The 20,887-nt window shown below is 49.0% G+C and overlaps 1 pseudogene; it reads left to right on the top strand.

Annotated features, from left to right (window-relative positions):
* The first annotated feature begins 15,911 nt into the window (after positions 1–15,911).
* LOC116526968 lies at positions 15,912–19,533 on the top strand (annotated as a pseudogene).
* Positions 19,534–20,887: the final 1,354 nt, after the last annotated feature.

Raw genomic sequence — 20,887 nt, forward strand, 5'->3', positions numbered from 1 at the left:
CTGCAGTGAGCTATGATCCCACCACTGCACTCCAGCCTGGGCAACAAAGCAAGATGCCCATCTCTTTTTTAAAAAAGGAAAGAAAAAAGAAACACCATTTCACCGGCTTTGCAAGCCAGTGCTTCTCTTTGTTGTCCCCCATGACACTACACCCAGGCCACTGTCAGGGACCCTGTGGGGCTTACGGTGGCTTCCTGAAGGCTGGACAGTGTCCTCTGGCAGTACCAGCTAGGATTCTATCATCATGTGAAAGAGGCTCCAGCTCCCTTAACGGAGCAAACTGGAAGGTAATGAGGGGCTCTGGGAATTTGTCCTGGGAAAGCAGCAGGCACAACCCTGTCTCGTGTCAGACACCATCTGTCCAGGGGCCCAGCTGTCCCTGCCTCACTCATTGCAGATAGCATCCTTTGGGTGAGGGCCTGTGAGTCAGGGTTAGATCATATACCGTGCCCTGTGTGACCACAGCCAGAGAGAGACAGGATTCCACTTCCTAGACTTCCACAGTGGAGGCCTAAGGCACCTAAGATTATTCTTCCACCCACACCAAACATTTTGGGGGAAGAGTCAACCCCAAAAGGAAACTGGGGGCTAATAAGCATGGGTGAATGTGGGGCAGCCCTAAAACCAACAGATAGCCATCGCATCAGCCATGATTTACATCCATGCCCCTCCTGGACAAACATGCAAATCCCACTGCACTGCGCATCAACAGGCAGGGCCCACACAGGCTTCATAGATGTCTCCTTTCCAGGAAGCAGAGGGTATGTTTGTGCATCTGGAGTAGCTGGTGCCTGGTAGACAATCAGTGCTGTTTTGGCTTTGGCAGAGCAGCCCATGCTCCCCCTGCATTCCCACAAATGGAGGCCGCTCTGCTGTGTTACTCTCACAGTCTTGACCGCAGATCCAACTCCTGAGGCTGGGAGACTGCTGGGGCATGGCCTATCAGTTGCTGGGGGCCATGCTTCCCTGGGGCAGATGCATGGAGGGGCCCTGGGGCACAGTGACAGTGACCGTGGAAGTTCGGTGATGTCACCCCTTCTCTTGCAGCTGATCGCTGGGTCAGAAAATGACTCTCCTGGCATGAGCCTGTTCCTGGTCTCAGCAACCTCACATTGTGCCGGTGCCAGGTCAAAGGCAGGCAGGAAGCCAAGGGACAGGGCAGGCCTGGCGGGCAGAGAAAGGCAGGTGGGTGGGGTGTCGGGGGGCAAGGGCTGGGCCAGGCTCACAACCAGGAGAGGGAGAGAAGAGGCTGACTCCAAGTCAAACCCTTCACCCAGGGAAATGGGCCAACACTCAGAGGGCTCTTGTTGAGCAGATGAGCAAGCGGCCAAGCATTGGCATCCACCAGGGCAGGGGCATAAGGCAGGTTAGCAGCTGAGCCAGGATTTGAACACCTCCCTTGGTGAGGCAGAACTAGATGAGAATATGAATGGGGATGGGTTAGGATGCTAAGGAAGGTTGGGCTTGCTGGCACTGGGGAGAGGCCTTACTGGGAATTAAGAATTGAGGGCTGGGGATTGCTCCCCCAGGTGGGGATGGTTTCAGCAACACAGAGTGGCCCAAGTCCACGCTCACGACACCCTCATTAATCCCTCGACTCAGGGAGCTTCCAGCCCCGCCCACAGCCTTCAATCCCTTCAGTGCATCTGAGTCCTCCACCCCCAAAAGCCACGGTGGTGGTGAGGAGGGGTCTCCGTGCAGGGCCACCTCTCTCCTAATACCCCTGGTCCCAGATGAGGAGGATGGAGATAAAGCCAGTGTGGGAATGAGGCGGCAGGTTTCTCAGGACGTGAGCTGCCTTGCTTTGCCCCCCTGGGCCTCATGGCCCCTGTTCTCCCGGCTGGAGTTGATGTTCTGGCAGACTGGGCTGCCTCTTGGCCCAGTTCCTGGAATACCAAGTAATTAGGTCACCATCGGAGAAGTGGAGGCCAGCCTCTGATGCCCTGTGCCGTCTTACTTGCTCCTGGGACCTCTGTCTAATGGGACCACATGGCCCTTTCTTTGCACAACTGGCTTTGTGCTTGCTACTAACCTTTTCAAAGCTGAACAATCCATTGTTTAGAGATCACACATAAATGGTAAATTATCAAGAAAAACAAGTGGATGGCCACCATAAAAATCAGGAGGGTTGCTAGCTCTGGTGAGGGAGGGAGGAAGACACCATGTGGGAGAGACACAGGAGCCTTTTGTAAGATGCTGTTTGTTTTTTTTATGATTGGATATGGATACTCAAATGTTCATCTTATGACTATTCTTTAAGCCATTCATGTGCATTTTATGCAGTCTTTTGTGTGTGTCATGCATTTCATAATTTAAGTGGAATATTTCACAATCAAAATCACTTTTAAGAAGCTCTTTTGCCATGGCTAACTAGTTTGCCATTTCCCCAGGGCCAGCCAGCCCAGGGGAGCACGGGGAGGGCCTGAATCTGCCCCTGCCACTGTCTCTCCTGCCCTCCACGACACGCTGCAGTCACATCCTATCCTGCTTTCCATTGCCTGTGGCCACTGTCACTTGGCAACATTCTGAACACCCCACTGTCTCCAACCCTCCCCACTTGTTCAGCACAATATGGAAACTGAAAGAAAATGAGTTGCAGAGAGCCCTCCTTCCAGGTTTGGAATCCAGCTCCATCGTGAGTCTGTTTGGAAAGGCACGAATGCTTTCTGATGCAGGGCACTTACTGCTTTAGCACAGAGGGCTGCGTGACGGGCCAGTAAGAGCCTGAGCTTTGGAGTCACAGAGCTTGAGCCTGCCCAGCTCCATCCCTTATGGGGAGCATAGATGCTTCTTCCCCCTCTGCTTCCCTTGTCTAGGCTTAACTTCCCCCAGAGCCCGGGACCCTTATTGCTCTTGTGCCCTAATCCCCGAAGCATCTTTCCACCACCTTCCATCTGCAGCTTTCTCAAGTCATCTGCTCCATGGAGGTCCCCTCCCAGTCTCACCTTGGCCTCACCTTTGCCCCTGCATGTGACCTTGGTGAACTTTTCACAAGAATCTACACAGTCTTCTTGTGAGCAGATTAATGCCAAGGAAAAGCCTTGGTGAATGCACGTCTCACCTACCACCTCCAACCTTGCACAACTGGCTGGGGCAGTGGGTGCCAAGGATACATCATGGCCCTTCAGACCCCGAACCTGCTGTGGGTCCCACCAGCCAGACATGTGCTTTCTCTTTGGAAGTGCTTGTCTTAAAGGTAAACACATTGAACCAAACCAATGTGTGGGCTATTGGAAGGGGTGCACAGACTCATTTGTTGGTTGCAGCAAATTTTTGCTTGGTTTGACAAATGCTTGAGGGCCTGGTGACTGGAATAACTCCCCAGCATGTCTGCAGATCTGTCATGAGGATCTCAGCTCAGGTGGGAGAGGATAGGGACTACTGGTCAAACTTTCCCAGGCCACCCCTTTCCCTTCCTCCACACAAGGCAGCACAGTATGAATGCTTCAGTTGGGCCTGGGTGCAAATCCTGCCCTCGCCGCTTTCTCCCTGTGTGATCTTGGGGAAGTTGCTCAGCCTGTCTCAGCCTCAGTTTCTTCAAGCATCAAATGAGGATGATAATCTCTGTTTCTCAGGGTCAGCAAGGGCTTAAATGAGAAAATTGAGGTAACCCACGGGCACAGCACAGGGCACTTTGTGAGCACCCAGTAGGTGTGGGCTCCTTTCTCCTCTCTGCCTTTTTCCCCTTCCTTACCCTTGTAAAGTAATGTCATCTCTCACAAGGCAGCAAAAATTGTCCAGTGTCTCCTTCATTCCCAAGACCTATACCAGCCCCTCACCCAGTGACCTGTCAGGGGACCCCCATGTCCTCAGAAGCCTCGTCCCAGCAGAGCTGGAAACCACATAGCTTGCCCTTCCTGCCACGCATCCCTGCCAGGACGACCCTTCCCCAGATACTTACAGTTTGTTTCTGGTTGTTTACCATGAGAAGGTCAATGAAGCGACACAGGCTTACTATGTGCTTCTGAATAAGCAAGGTAAATTTTAGAAGTTTGGTTTAAGAAAATGCACTGTGCACAAAAACCCGTGGAGTGGCCCTGCTGCTGAGGAAGCACAGGGACCCTGCTGCAGGGCTGGTGGAGGGCCCTTCTGCAGACCTCTGAGCTTGGAGCACAGACAAGCAGCACACAGGTGAAATGTCATCCTCTATGGGCCCATGTTTCCTTCCCCAGGACGAAAGAAGAGTCATCGGCTTAATTATTTGGTCATGGTTTTCTACAAAGCTTGAGAGGAGGAAAAAGGTTCCCTTTCTTGAATAACAGACAGGCATTACAGCCTGAAGGGAGCCTGTTCAGGGCCAGCAGGGCTGCAACTGTCCCGTCAGCATCAGAGAGGGGGCTGCTGTCCCGAAGGCTCTGCCCTACTCTGACTGGCTGCTGTCCTGGCTTCTGCAGTGCTGTGGCCTTTTGGCTCAGGTGCATCCCTCCTGGAGGCTGGAACTCACCCCCCATCCCCGGCATCACCTCCACAGCCAGGGGGCCACCCAGGCAATGCAAGCTTCCATCTGGGGAGGCCAGCCATCTCCAGGCAAGCTGGAGACCAAAAGAATCGTGACTTCAGACTCTCAGTAGATGCTGCCTGACCCTGGGCTCCTGGGGCACTGCATCCCTGGCACCTGGCACTGTGCCTGGCACATAGGGCTATTGTCTCTGAGTAGCTGGGTGAGTGTAGGTCAGAGCTGGGAGGCACTGTGGGCTTTCATAGTCAAGGTCACATGGCTCATTAGGGACAGTGCTTGAAATATTGCAATAGAGATTTGCCATTCAGTCAACAAATTTTGGTTAAGCTTGTATTATGTGCCAGTCATCATGTTAGGAGCTAAGAGTACAGTCAGGAACAAAAGAGCATTCCCTGTACTCCAGACAGATGTTAAACAAATACGTAGAAGTCTAATTATGTGCAGTGCTAAGAGGAATAGCCCCCAGGCCAGGGCAGGATTCTCTCAGGCAGTGGCATTCAGGATGACTAGCACTGGTCAAATGGAGAAGTGAGAGGAGGGTTTCAGGCGAGGGAGCAGCCTGTGCAAAGGTCCTGGGGAGGCCCTCACTGTAGGAGCTGAGGGAAGGGAAATGTGGGAAGAGGTGAAGAGGAGAAGGACCTGATGGTGGGGATAATACAGACTGATTTCCATTTTTTAAAGGACACTCTGGCCCCTGCAAAGGTGGGAGGGGAGGAGCGGGACATTGGTGGGTCCATGGGTGATGATTGCAGGGCGTGGTGGTGTGTGGTGCCTGCTCACTCACCAGATAAGTGACTGTGGGAAGCAACTCGCCTCCCCAGCCTCAGCTTCCTCCATGTGACTTGGGGACACGTGCTTCATAGCACTGCTGTGGGGAGTATGTTCTTTCAAGGGGCTAGGGCTGGAAGGGAGTCAGCACTGCCAGTCTTCCCATGCACACCATTCTATGCTTCTGGTGGGAATGGTGAACACCCCGCGAAACCCAGACTTACAGACTGGCTCTTCTTCTTGTTTTAAGATGGAGATAAATTCTTAATTGCAATGTCACATGTGTCAGCCTTTTGTCCCTTGGTTTGTGCTCTTTGAGTCTTCTTCAAGAAGTCCCTCCTTCTCACCTTGAGGTCATAAAGGTGTTCTCTCATGACTGGAAAGTTTCACTTTTCCATTAGGTCCTTGAGCCATCTGGAATGTGTGTCTGATTCTGTGAAGTCCAGCTCTCCTCCTGCCTGGCTGGGAGACTTGGAGAAAATCAGGCTCTCTGTGTCCCCAGCTAACAGATGAGAAGATTAATTAGGCCATCTCCGAGGCATCTTCCTCATCTACAGTTGCAAACATTCAGTCTTCCTTGCTTCAGCCTGTGACCAGGGTGATAGTCCAGTCATCGTGATAATAAAATAATCCTACCGACTTCCATGCTGCAAAAATGCAGCCATGCTGACACAGTATTGGCCCTCCTCCCCGGCTCTCTTCCAGAGACAAAACAAAGCACCTCAAAGCAGGTTTCCTAAGCCCCACTCATGGCCAGAACTTTGCTTTAAATCATTACCCTTGGACAGTTGAGTTTTAACTGTACTCCATGTACCCAGGCCAAGGACAGGAGGAGAAGCCTCAGTAACTAGAATTGTTATTAAAACCATATATTCTACTCCACTGGCATTTCTGGAAACCTCTACCTAAAGGATGTTTAACTCGTCTGTTAAAATGTTTCAGACTTGCCCTGAAGGAGGCTCCAAGAAGTACCACAACTTTGCAGGTTAGTGACCACACAGATAGAAATGTATCTCTGTAAGCAAGTGTCTGGTGTTAGAAACACACACACACACACACACACACACACACACACACACAGAGAGAGAGAGAGGGAGAGAGAGACACTCACACAAATAAAAATCCAGTCCTCAGTGTTCACTCTGATTATTGTAATAATCACTGAGGATGTGAGACTCTGTACTTGGTCAGTTCTCTGGGTATGACCCAGCCCAGCTTTAAGAGCACATGGGAGGGAACTGTGAAGACCCCACAGAGGAGTTAGAGCCTGACTGAGGGGAGCCGGCGTCCACAGGGGCCCCAGTGAGGCTGTAGGCAAGAAACTCAGCCCGAGCTCATCTAAGGGGAAGGTACACATCTGATCAAGATACAGGGGCAGGGAGGGGCGGTGTCCTATAGTTCTCAAGGGACTAAGGAAACCAGGAGCAAAGGTGTCTGCCCATCAAGTCCTCAGGTCATACCAAGGAAGAGACTAGCTGGTCTCTCTGTCCCAGTAGAAAATTCCTCTGGAGAGGGAATCTGATTTAATTTTATGTGTCAATTTAACTGGGCCACAAAGTCCTCAGATATTTGGTCAAACATTATTCTAAATGGGAGGCTGGGCATCTTGGCTCACACGTGTAATCCCAGCACTTTGGGAGGCCAAGGTGGGCAGATCACAAGGTCAAGAGTTAGACACCAGCCTGGCCAACATGGCGAAACTCCATCTCTACTAAAAATACAAAAATTATCTAGGCATGGTGGCGGGTGCCTGTAATCCCTGCTACTTGGGAGGCTGAAGCAGGAGAATTGCTTGAACCCGGGAGGCAGAGATTGCAGTGAATCGAGATCGTGCCACTGCACTCCAACCTGGGTGATGGAGCAAGATTCCATCTCAATAAATAAATAGGAGTTTTCTTAACATTTAAATCAATAGACTGGGTCAAGCAGATGGCTGCTGTGGTCCATAGGACCTTATCCAATCAGTAGAGGCTTGAGTTGAACAAAAAGGCTGATCTTCCTGAGGGTAAGAAGGAACTCGTCCCGCCTGACTGCCTTTGAACTGGGACATTGGTTCTTCCTTGTTCTCAGCATCACTTCTTCTGGGTCTCCAGCTCTCTGACTGCAGGTCTTGGAACTTGTCAGCTTCCGTAATCACATGAGCCAATTCGTGCACATCCTACTCTTCTCTCAGCTCCCTTTCTCTGGGGAACCCTGACTAATCCAAGGTTCCACAGAACACAGGTGACTCCTCGAGGCTCACCTCTGTGGATGGGAGAGGCAGTTCCCTGACAAGGGAGCATCACGAGCAGGGCAGACTTTGAACCCCAGGCTCTGCCCATTAGCCACCCCATGGCTGAGGAGTCACCCCCATAAACTCTTGAATGTTAGCACAAGGCAGTCTTGGAGACTTTGGGACTTGAACACACCCCCTCCTTCAGGGAAGTTTCTGGACTGGGATGTGTGCTTGGAACCACTGTGCCGGGCACATCTCCCTGAATTGACCATGGGCTCCACCATGCGCTCCTGTCTTGGAATCAGCCTCCTTCTCTGTAAGTGGAGATGGCCTTGGCAGTCCAGGTATGAGGGGCCCCAATAAATGACACCTTCTCCCATCCACCTCTGAGCTAGCGGAAAAATAAGACACAAAGTGAGGCAGGAAAAGACCAAAGCAGCAACAGCCAGGGCCCCTTCCCAGTCCCCAGGGAGCCCCTTGGCCCCTCCCAACTTTCAAGGCCAGGGATACAGTAATTTTGTTATTTTTTTTCCTAAAGATTTATTTCTTTCTGCTTAAATCTTTTTCAAAAAATTTGATTTTACTGTGCTAAGTACTTACCATGCAATCTCCCCTCTTAGCAGGTTTCTAGGGGCACAATATCGTCTTGTTAACTCTAGGCAGGTGCCATGCTGCATGGCCAGTCCCCAGGGCCTATTCATCTCACTGCACTGAAACATCAGGCCTTTGACCAGCAGCTCCTCACCTCTTCCCCCAGCCCCTGGCAGGCACCATTCTCCTGTCTATTTCTAAGGGTTTCACTATTTTATATACGGCATGTAAGTGGAACCAAACAGTATTTTGTGTCTGGCTTCTTCACTTAGCATCCTGTCCCCCAGGTTTATCCATGTTGTAGCATGTGTCAGAGTTTCCTTCCTTTTTGAGGCTGAATAATATTCTATTGCATGAATACAGCACATTTTCTTTATCCATTCATCTGTCAGTGGACATTTAGGTTGCTTCCACTTCCTGGCTATTGTGAATAGGCTTCTAGGAGCATAAGCATGCTAATTGTTTTGGATAAATACTCAGAAATGGGGTTGCTGAATCATATGGTAGTTCTCTTTTTAATTTGTTATACATTTCATCCCTCACTCTGGCAATGTCCAAGCTCCTCCCTTGATAGAGGTAGAAAGTTTCAGAGAGGCACAGGCAGAGTCAGCAGTGAGAAGGCCTGAGGCTCCTTACCAGGGTATTTCTCCCTGATGGGCTGCCTCTCACTAACTGCACAGCTCAATCATGTGTCCCTTCCCAGGGCTGCTGTGTGTCACATGCTCACACCCACATTCCCACTGTCTGTGCTGGGTCAAAGAGTGGCCCTGTATCCACATCCATCCAGAACCTCAGAATGTGACCCTACTTGGAAATAGGGTCTTTGCAAGTATAGATCGTTAAGATGAGGTCACATTCTTCATATTGCATGGTCATAGTACAGCAATGCCTAGTGTTCTTATGAAAGAAATAAACATCAGGGCCAGGTAGCTCACACCTGTAATCCCAGCAACTTGGGAGTCTAAGACAGGAGGCTTGCTTGAGGCCAGGAGTCCAAGACCAGCTTGGGCAACATGGCAAGACTCCATCTCTAAAACAATTTTAAAAATTAAAAAATTAGTTGATGGTACATGTATATAATCCCAGCTACTGGGGAGGTTGAGGCAGGAGGATTGCTGGAGCTCAACTGGAGTTGCAGTGAGTTGTGATCACACCACTGCCCTCCAGCCTGGGCCACAGAGCAAGACCATGTCTCTATAAATAAAGAAATGTTTTAAAAAGACAGCCAGGGTCTCACACACACTCTCTCTCACACACACGGGAGGGGATGTGGCATGGAGACAAAGGCAGAGATTGGAGTGACACAGCCATAAGCCAAAGAGTGCCAGGGATTGCAGGCAACCACCAGATTCAGGAAGAGGCAAAGAAGGACCTACCTTTGCAGGTTTCAGAGGGACCGTGACCCTGCCCCCACCTTGATCTTGCACTTGGACCCCCCACAGCTGAGACAGAGTAAATTTCTGTTGTTGTTAGCCACTCAGTTGGTGGGCATTTGTTACTGCAGTCCTGGGAAACTAATGAGCCATCCACTCACTCACACACAGTCTGCTTAATTTTACTGGTGCTTCCTGCTAACTCCTCTCCTTTCCATCTACATGTTTCCTCCCTCCAAATCTCCCTCATCTCCCTCAAGAGGGGCTCCGTAGCCAGGAAATTTTTAATGAGATCTGGAAAAAGTATTACTTGCACATTAAATCTATTATTTTATAAATACTATTGCTTAAGACAAAGTGAAGTTTAAAAATGAGTGATTTCAAGTTGATCAGAAGAAAAATATCAAGTGAATGTGGGGCGTGGTGACACATGAGTTGCTGAAATTTGGGAAACTTTGGAATGGAAGACACAGCACTGATTCAGGGTCTGCAATGCTGGGTCCAAATTCTGCTTTCCCTACACAGAAAAAAATGCCTCTGGGACACAGAGGCATTGTTGAAATGCTGGACCCCAGATTTGTCTTCTGTAAAATGGAATCACAAGGTCTACATTGGAGGCTTTCTCTGAAGGATGAGGACTAAGATAGAATGAGAATGTTCCTAGCATGGTGCCTGGCATGAGCAGATGCTCAGCAGATGGGCCTGTTGCAATCCTCTGAGGGCTCTCCTGCAATGCCAGCAGGGACCCTAGTCATTGTCCCCACCACTCCTGTATGTCTTCAGCCAGAACCTTGTCTGGATCTTGGGAGACAGAAAATGTCTCCTGGTGGGAATGTGAGGCCCTACCTCACAAGTTGCAGAAAAAGGCAGGTGGCCTTGCCCACTATGTGGGCACCTCATGATAAGTGACAGCTCTCATTAGCTCTAACTCCTTGGGCACATTCCCACCTGGCACTATTATGCTGGGACTGCCCTCTTACTCTGGAGGCTTGAGGATAAACCCATCTTGGTTCACCCTGGACGCCTGTCAGCTCTCGGCAGGGTGCAGGGCAGAGGGATACCTTTTGCATCACCAGATTGTGCAACTTGGGAGGCTGATGTGGGAGACTTCTGTCAAGTTCACGGAAAGTACTGGCAAGTAGGCAGGCAAGCCTCTTGCTTAGACAGTGCAAAAAGGATTCCTCTTCACCATCTGCCAGTAAGGCAAGTGGCCACCTTGTTCAGAGGATAGAGTATGGCATCCACACAGCTACCGAGTGGAGGCCACCTGCATCCCAGAGCTGCAGGGTCCCTGGAGGTATTGACTTCTTGCCTGGATGCTTCCAGCATTCCCAGTTTCTGGAAGCCCTGGTTGCCCCTTAGGTGACAGGCAGTGTGCCCTCGTGTGGCACCCAGCGGGTCTGAAAGGGCAGCCAGTGAGTGTGAGTCTTGGAGAGTGAACGTGTGCACACATGCTCACATGCAGGATCGTGGTATGTTGGCGGGGATGTAGTTCATGCCCATGGAGGAAATTGAAAACACTTGTTGCAGAGAAAGCCCAGTTGCTGACATACTGTTTCCATTACAGAAGAGGCAGAGCCTATGATTGGTGCCCCCACTGAATCACAGGATGTGTTTTATTTTATCCCTATGTTATCATGGAGGGCCATGGCTGCCGGCTATGTCAATTTCTTATGCACAATATAGACTACAAGACAGAATAAAACAACCTCAAAACTGCAATGTGGAAAAAAACTGCTAGTTAGAAAGGGGGAGAGAATATCTCCAGGAGCCAAGAAAATCTCTTCAAGAAAAAAAAAAAAAGTAACCCATTTTACCTTTTTCCCAAATTGACAAATTTGACTTGTCAGATGTAAGTTCAACTTGTGGACAATCCACTCAAGACTGATAATCGCCATAGTAACTTCTGTGTCACATGATCACACAGAAGCCTAGAGACAGGGAAAGCGGTTTTCCAGGCCACTTTGCTTCTGGTAAATTCTGCGATGTCAGCCTAATTAGCAGGAGTGGAATCAGGACCTTGGTTGAAGTAATTGGCAGCCATTCCTTAAAAAGAACAAAGGTATTTTAGCACCTTCTCTTCCTCGTTATGGGGCCTGTGTGTCTCCCTCACCCTTCTTCCTAATTGGCCAGTCTCCAAGCAGTGCCTCTAAGTGTGGCTCTTTGTAGAGTCATGTCTGGAGAAAAACTCAAATTCATCTCCTGAAGCTTTCAAAATATCAGAAACTGGTGATAGAGGGGGCCAGGAATGCATTTCAGAGCTATCTTAATTCTTCTTTTTAATTAGTATTGTAAATTTCAACTTCTTTCATTTCCAACTGCTTCTCCCTGCAAAATACAGGTATCATGTATTTAAAGCTCTCCGCCCATGACAACATTTTGTTCTTAGACTAGAAAATGCCATTCCCCTCCCAAGTCACATCTCTTTCAGTTGGATTTAATTTTAGATGACTCTTGCCTGTTAAAACATTGGCGATTCGCCCCGGCAGGGAGGTGACAGGGCCACTTGTCCACATTGGCCCCTCCAGTGGGGCTGAGTGGCCACCACCCCAAAGGCTGCCTTTCACAGCTAGAGAGCTACCTTCTCCGCTGCTGGGCATTGTCCTGTGGAAATCTGTGCCCAGACAGCTCAGGTGGCAGCCTGTCCAAGCTCCCAATACTCCGCTTTGTCTGCCCCGGGACAATTGGCCCATTGTCTTCAGGCTAATAAAGTTTCTGGTCAAAACACAATAATTTCAAACATCTCTTGAGCCTCTCTGCCCTCCACCTGGAATAGACAAGTACATCAGTCCCTTTGACACAGCCTCCTCCAAGTGAGTTCTGCAGTGTTAGTGCATGAGGGTGCATTTTAATCAACCACGTTGGCTATTGCTACCTACCTGGAGTGACTCCAACCAACCCTCACCTAAACCATGAGCTGTGGAAATGAACGAAAGCTAGCCAAATGAGGGGCAAAGGCTATTTATTCAGAGCCTGTGCTATTGAGGGAGTTGTCCACCATCCCTTGTGTTTTGGAAGAGACTCACAGGCAGGTAGGGGAATGGGAAAGCCTGAGAGGAAAGAAAGGAAGGCTGTGGGTGTTTCCTGATTGGAGGTTGTTGGCCTGGGGGAAATGTAAGTGGCTACAAGAAATGGAGCTTCCCGTGTGATTGGTTAGGGAGCATGTTTGGCTTTCTTGCATTGGTCCTAAGTTGGAAGTGGAGACAAAAACCTAGGGAATCAGGCTGAGCACAGTGGCTCGTGCCTGTACTCCCAGTACTTTGGAGGCCTAGGTGGGCAGATCACTTGAGGTCAGGAGTTCGAGACCAGCCTGGCCAACATGGTGAAACACCGTCTCACTAAAAATACAAAAAATTAGCTGGGCATGGTGATGTACACCTGTAATCCCAGCTACTTGGGAGACTGAGGTGGCAGAATCACTTGAACCCGGGCGGCAGAGGTTGCAGTGAGCTGAGATTGTGCCACTGTACTCCAGCCTGGGGGACAGGGCGAGACTCCATCTCAAAAAAAAAAAAAACATCTAGGGAGTCATGGCAGTTGCAGTAAACTGAGATGGCACCACTGCTCTCCAGCTTGGGGGACAGAGTGAGACTCCATCGCAAAAAAACAAAAACAGAAACAACCCAGGGAACCTGTCAGTTATTAATTGAGTCCTAGAATTTGGGGGCTGATTGTTATAGGGGCTGTTGTCTGGCTTCTGGGCTGACTGCTACAGATGGTGGGTCAGAGTTCTGTCTTTCTCTATGGCCTTGACGTTGTATATATTCACCCTCTGAGTGTGTACAGACTGTCTTCTCCCAGAACCTGCTTAAAATCAGAAGAGTCCGAACAGGCAAGTGTGCGGAGGGAACATCAGCATTTGTACAAATAGTCACAGATGGAATTTCTGCATGCCTTTGAGAGAACTGAGTTTGAGAGGCTCTACTTCAACAGCTTCCTCGGCCCAGCTAAAGCCTCCCTCCCTGAAGGCCCATTCACCTTTCTCAGGCATTGCTGGGAATTCAGGACTGTGTTGGAGGCCAACACTGGGTACCATGAGTATAAACCATGAACTGGGGCAAGTCCTCCCGGTACACGCACACCCAGCTTCTTTTTACTTCCTCTTCTGTCCCTTCCCAGGGAGTCCTCTCTGCACCATCCCACCCACTGGCCAAACTTCAGGGTCTTGTCTTCATACTTACTGCTTTTTTCTAAGCGAAAAGTCATTGAGAAGGCAGTCAAAGTTCATTTATTTTTAACGGAGACAATGCCCCCAAACAAGAACTGAGTCCCTAGTTATTAAATGTCAGACACCTTGTAGCAGGTGGTGGTTCTGAAACACCCTGATCCAGATGGCAGCCAGCTCCACCCACACGTCAGGCAGGAGACAGCATTTCCAGACATATTCCTGTTCAGATGAGGAGATTCTGCGCCCAGTAACATTCCTTTAAGCAGCAAAATGATTCTAGATCTTTCCAGAGGTCACAGACTGAAGGCTTGGGGGCTACAGTCTGGAATGTGTTTTGCTTGGCACATGTGAATTTTAAGTTGTTTAATGACGTATCAAGGTTTAAAGATCAGGAGCTGACCTTTTATGTTAAAAAGAAAATCTGTATTTTCCAACTTGTCTTGGAAAATGGGATGCTCTGGCAACACTTGGCCGTCTTCCCACCTGTAGATGCTCAGCAGAATGGCAGCTGCCCTGCTGAGAGGAAGCCCCTGTTCCCTTCCTTGCCACTCTCCCTGTCTGGCCTGCAGTTTTCTCCTGTGTGTCACAGTATGGACTGACTGCTTGTGTCCCGCCAAATGAGGCCTTTGGGAGGTGATGAGGTCGTGAGGGTGGAGCCCTCATGAATGGGATTAGCGCCCTTATGAAAGAGACCCCAGAGAGCTCTCTTTCCACCATGCAAGAAATGAGATGTTGAAGTCTGCAACCTGGAAGAGGGTCCCTGCCAGAACCCGGCCATGCTGGCACCTGATCTTGGACTTTCAGAGCTGTGAGAGGTAATTTTCAGTTGTTTACAAGTCATCCCATCTATGGTGTTCTGCTATGGCAGTCCAAACTGGCTAAGCCAGTCACACTCTTGGCCCAGTGGGCGTCTGATCCAAAATAACTCATTACTATCTGAGGAAAGCCCCATTATCCCTTTTCTCAGAACTTTTTATTTCTGGTGGCTTCATGGGGGTTCGCCAAGCAGTAGATACAGAGCGACTTTATAACTTTGACTTGGCCTCCTGTGGACTTAGATGGATGGGTGTATTTCTTGGGAGCTCTCTTTCCTCTCCCCACCCCTTTTCCCATGACAAATGCCTTCTCTTCTCTCAGAAACAAAGGAAAGGACCAGTGTCTGCCAATGTCTGCAGAGCCCAGAGCAAACGTCTGAGAGATTCAATGTGAGTGTGCTGGTTGCCTGCTACAGATTAGGCTTGGCAGGTGGTGATAGGTGGTTAAGGTTCCAGTTTCAGAGTCAAGTATGAGTTATTACTGGTCAGGGTCTCAGTTTTCTCATCTGTAAAATGGGAAGATTCCTAGCTCTCACATTTATAAGGTTCCACTGGGCATGTGTAAAATATGGTTATTAGGGAATATTGTTGGCTATTAACTCTATCCACCAGGACAAGCTGATTATGCTATGGTGAAAAATGTACCCAAAACTCAGTGTCTGCACCCAGTACACATTTATCTTTTGTGCATGCTACATGCCCATCTTGAATTGGCAAGGTTCTATTCTCTGTCACCTTCACTCAGGGGTACTGGATGGAAGAACCCCACCACCCCCCACCCCACCACAGTAGTGCCATCAGTCTCTATGGCAGGGGAAAGGGGACATGGTGTATCAAGCCTTGGGCTTGAAGGTCTATTCCCAAAGAGACATCATTACTGCAACTCAAAATTATTTGGCCAAAGTGAGTCACAAGCCAAATCTAACTTCAAGGAGTATGGCCCCAAGCATCTGATTCTAAGTGCCACTGTCTTAATGTGTTTCAGATCCTGTAACAAAATACCACAAGCCGGGTGACTTATAAACAACAGAAATTATTTCTCCCAGTTCTGGAGGCTAGAGAGTCTAAGACCAAGGAACTGGCAGATTTGGCGTCTAATGAGGACCCGTTTCCTGGTTCATAGAAGGCACCTTCTTGCTGTGTCATTACATGGTGGAAGGGGCAGGCAAGCTCTCTGGGGCCTCTTTTATAAGGCACTGATCCCATTAATGACAGCTCTGCCTTTAAGACCTAAGCACCTTCCAGAGCCCCCACCTCCTAGTGTCCTCACTGGGGGCTAGGTTTTTCCATGTGAATTCTGGGGGGACACAAGTGTTTAGACCATGGCAGCTCCCTCTTCCCTCACAGCATGGCTGGCTCTCCAACTACACCATCTCCATGACTCAGTTCCAAGGAGACCTTCTGGAAAGGTTTGTCCCAAGAGATAGAAGAATGTGTCTCGCCTCAAGTTTTAGTTCCATAGGTTCACCTAACAGTGAGGTAATAGTGACACATTCTCAAGGAAAAGACCCAAAAGCCCAATATGTCCTGTGCTTCAGCTTATAAAGTATATTCTTCAGACCTGGCCCAAGACGACTCTGGGATTTTTAAGTCAGAAGAGAGCCAGAACCTATTCAGTGTGCTGTTTGACTATGACCCCAGCAGTCAGTGCCCCGTGAACTGGATGAGCAGGACTTCCTTCAACTCAGGGTTCCTGTGAAATTAAAAAGAATTCTCACCTTAACTTGGGATTATTGAACACTATTGATACTTCTTCCAAGGTCCCACAAGAGTTTGCCTCCTCTCATTGCAATGTGAAGACCTCTGTGGGGAACAATGCATGGGTCCTTGGGGTGTAATAGGGGACTACAGGGAAGTGTCACCTCCACCTAACAGCCTGATTCAGTCTACTCCTCAGGAGGAACAGAAAGTGGTCTCTCCAGTGCCATGAAACCTCAAAAAGTGTCAACCAGTATCAAAGGCCTGCCTGATATACAACTCTCAAATGCAACACAGTGTCCTTCTGAGGCAACTCTAAAGAAAGCCAGGAAAGGTTTGCTAAGAAGGTTGTGCTGTTAAAAACAGAAGAAAAAGACCCTTACCCCATTGCTCTGTGCCTGGTAGCTATAGGGACAGCATTTGATAAAAAAGAAAGGGAAAAATAATTTTCAAAATGATTTCAGAAATGCTGTCAAAGATAGCAAAGAACACAGCCCTCAAAGAACAGGCCCCAGGACAGGATAAGCACTCAACAACATACAACACTGTGTAGTGTGGTTGAGTGCTAGCTGTTATTGAGTGCTAGCTGTCATTGAGTGTTTGTTGTTGAGTGCTAGCTGTCATTGAGTGCTTGTTGTTGAGTGCTAGCTGTCATTGAGTGCTTGCTGTTGAGTGCTAGCTGTCACTGAGTGCTTGTTGTTGAGTGCTAGCTATTGTTGAGTGCTTGTTGCGTTCTAGCTGTTGCTGAGTGCTTGTTGTTGAGTGCTAGCTGTTGCTGAGTGCTTGTTGTTGAGTGCTAGCTGTTGCTGAGTGCTTGTTGTTGAGTGCTAGCTGTTGCTGAGTGCTTGTTCTGTCTTGGGCCCTGTTCTTAGCCTTTGATGTACATTTCTCCATTTAACTTCCACAATAGCCCTATTAGGCAGCTTGTATTATTATTTCAGTTTTACAAATAAGGATTGGTTTTATCTCAGAGTGGTTCTGAATCTTACAAAAAGAAAAAAAAAAACTATCCCCTGGAGCTGAATTGGCTCCAAAATAGCCCCATCTTGGGCTAAATATGGGATGTGACAAAGCCACCATCAAGCTAGGCCCCCCTGTCCTGACAGCTTCCCACCCCTTCCCTGCCCCTCTCGTCCTGTTTTCGAGGGGTTAATGCACCTCCCCACTTCTCCTGGGAGGGGCAGGCATACTCCCAGTCCCATAATCTGTGCCAGGCCCTCATATGAGGACTTGGCAGGATTCAACAGAGATGGAGACCTCTGCTCCACTCATCTCTTTGTATATAGTAATTTAATGAGGACAGAAGCTACGTAGATCTCGTAATGGCAAAACCAAGCAGCCCAAGCTCCGAGCCGCTAGACCGTGCTGCCTCCTATTGTAATACGATTATACTATAACCCAAGTTCAAGAGACCACACACTGTTTTCTTTATTGGATCCTTCCAATAAAGCATCCATGCTGGTAGCACAATTCTCCACAGAAATAGAAAACGACTATTCTAAAATAAATCCGAGGACACACCCAGCCACCAAGTAGGAGGTGTATTATACAAATGCACCCAGGGCCTCTGGGTCTGGCAGTCAGACCCACAACAACAGCCTGTGTTTGCTCAGGGCTAAGAATGCACAGCTCAAACACTGAGAGTCTCTGAGCTGCTGCAAACTCATCCTTGCCTCCCTATTAAAGGCCATTCTGATCACCCTGGGTGTTGGGTTTCCCACAAAGAGGAGTTGGGAGCCAAGGTAGGGTGCGGAGCCAAGAGGAGGCAGGGAGAGCCGGAGATGGCAGCCGGCAACAGGACACAGAAAGAAAAGGGACTTCAAAGGCAGATCTAAGAATTCACAGCACTTTTGGTGCAGAGTCTGGAGATGATGTGCAGAACTGGCACCTTGAAAGGGGAAGGTAAAGAAGGAAGAACAGATCATCAGCCCCTGACCTCAGGTGGCTAAAGGAGAGAATGTATTTGGCGTCTACCATATCTTTACATCCTTCGATGACACACTTGTCCATGTCACTGATCCTTCGGCAAAAAAGAAAAACAAAAAACACGTGCTGTGTGACTGGTGGGATGAAGGTAAAGGTTGCCCAGGTGAATCCTTGCCACATGCTGCCACGCTGGCCACCAGGATGTGGCCTAAAGGTGCAAGGAGCCAGGCCTCACTGCCCTACATCAAACTCCAGACCACAGAAGGAGCTAGAACTGAGATCCCTGAACCTGGGGCCTGCTCGGGTATGAAGATCAGGTGCATTGAGGATGTCACCCCCAACCCCTCTAATAGCACCTGCAGGAAGTGGGGGGTCACCATGGTTGCCATCTGTAAACAGGACTCCTTAAAATATTTTCTTTTAATAAATTGCCTTCATGTAAACTAAAAAAAGAGAGAGAGAGAATTCAAACAAAATGATGCCCAGTCTTGGTCTCCGTGGTGAAGGACCCAGGACTAATGGGTGGGGCTTCATTTGCATAACACACCACCAGGGAGAGTACTGTCGCCTGCCCTCCTGGGGCCTGAAGAAAACCCTTCACTCCAATTCCTTGTGCACTGTTTCTAAAGGCAGGAAATGTGTACACTTCTAGAAGGACAGTCACATAAAATGCTAGAAGAATAACGTGCTTTATTTAAGTGCTAAGAGGTACCCTTGATGCTTGTGTTACCTGGAAGTTGGCCTCAGGGAAACACCTCATTGACCTTCTCTCAAGGATAAATGAGAGGCAGGGACAGGGAAGGGAGAAAGGTTATTTTAACATTTTATTCACAGTCTCTGGGATTCTTTGGAGATCACCTTAGGAATGTTCTTAACCTGAGTCCTCTTACTAAGTGTAATCACGTAGTCTGCCAGGCTGCATTATTAACCCTACTTTGCAGCTGACTCAACTACAAGAGATGACTTTTCCAGGCTGATGGAGTGGGATTGGCCATGTACTGCATGCAGCCATGTACTGCAGTGACCAATACAGGTGCAATTTCTTTGGTGGTGTCATTGATGGGTGGCAGGGGAGTGGCAAATGCAAGAGGAGAAACGGGATGAAGCCTAGTGCAGGGAAGGTTGGGCTGGGGCAGGATCAGGGAGCCAGGGTATGGGGCTGAAACCCTTGTTAACACTGGCTTTAGCAAAACAAATGGGCACCACAACCCCAGAGGACTTCCAGAAGCTTCCTCCCTCCCCCACAGCTGGGCACAGAGCCTTACCTCCCCTCCACCTTGGTCCCATCTCCCTGTTTGGCAAGACTCCCATGTCATCTGCTCCTCTTTACCTCGGGCCCCTCTTGGCACTGGAAATACTAAGTGAACCCAGCAGTTGCACAGGATTCTAGGAATTACTCCTTTCCAGCTTCCTGAACTGGTTTTCAAATTCACCTCAGAGGTACCTTTAAAAATCATACTCCACGGCTGGGCATGGTGGCTCATGCCTATAATCACAGCACTCTGGGAGGTCGAGGCAGGAGGACCACCTGAGCCCAGGAGTTCAAGAGCAGCCTGGGCAACATAGTAAGACCTGTCTCTACAAAACAATAAAAGAATTATCCCGGCGTGGTGGTATGTGCCACTGCACTCCAGCCTGGATGACAGTGAGACCCCCTGTTCCCACACAAAACCCACACTCCATACAATCAGGAGGTCTGCCATCCACAGACTCCAGACAGATGGTTCCAGTAGCCAGGCAGGAGCAGCATGGGCAATGTCAGTAGCCTGCACACCAGGCCAGCTTTTCTGAGGTCACAAAATCTGCCTGGAAGTGGAGAATCCATGAGGGCCACAGCAGGAGGCCTTCCCTCCCCAAGCACCACCCTCCCTGCCATGGTGCCAGCCTCTCAGCCCTGGCCTACATGCTTCTGCTAGGTAACCTGTCCCCACTCCATGTTAGAAAACCATACAACCCCCAAGAGACATTTCTACCAGTGATCTAAAGACTGAGTTTCACCTTATAAAATTTATAAAACTTAACATTTAGAAGAGCCCAGTTTTAATGCCTCCAACTTTTATTTTCCAAAGAACAGCTAGTAGACTTGGCCCTGGGGGGACCAGAGACCGGCTCTCAGACAAGGAGCCTCACCAGCAATTCCGTACCTTTGAGGTGGCAGAGGTTTTCTGTGAACTTGTGGCTTGTGTCATTTCTAAACACGGTGGTGTAGATGGGATCATCTTTATTTTGCAAATGAAAAAATGGAAGTGCCAGAGGGACAAAGGGACTCTCTCAAGGTGCCATGGTGAGAAGGAGGCAGAAGGAGGACTTCACCTTTGTCTTGATTCCACTGACTGCTGTTCATCGTGCCACAGGTGTCTTCAAAAAGCAGTCGTTCTCCCACTGGAATGTTTACGTGAGAAGAAAATGTGATGCTATAATGTAATTTCAGTGGAGCTGGTCATCCTTGCGAGGCTGAAATGACTCTCTCTGTTTTAACGTGAAAGGAAGCAGCAGCTTTTCTCCCACTCCCATAGGACGTGTGCAGCATCTTCGAATCTCTTCTTCGTGTTTCTAGATCTGTAGTAAGCTATCCATGATCAGGGAGTGGATCTTCCAGTTATGTGTTTTTCTGAAGCAACTAGAATTCTTTGCTTTTTGTAGCAGACAGGTTTTTAAAATTCTCTGGGAGAGAAGGAGGGTTGGCCAGAAAAGGCATGAAGAGTGGGAGAAGCGTGCATTATGGACCTGTCTGAGCATGGGAGTATGTCCCGATAATCAAGAGACTGAGGAGCAGCATCCCCTGTACCCCTCAATGTTCTAAATGGAGGAAACCAACAAGGTAATTGCAGGGGAATAACACATTGTGAATGTTGTGTGGGGTTTGAAATTGTC

The sequence above is a fragment of the Sapajus apella genome, unplaced genomic scaffold (assembly GCF_009761245.1).
Source record: "Sapajus apella isolate SASKATOON/1434 unplaced genomic scaffold, GSC_monkey_1.0 scaffold52, whole genome shotgun sequence".
Taxonomy (NCBI): Eukaryota; Metazoa; Chordata; class Mammalia; order Primates; family Cebidae; genus Sapajus; species Sapajus apella.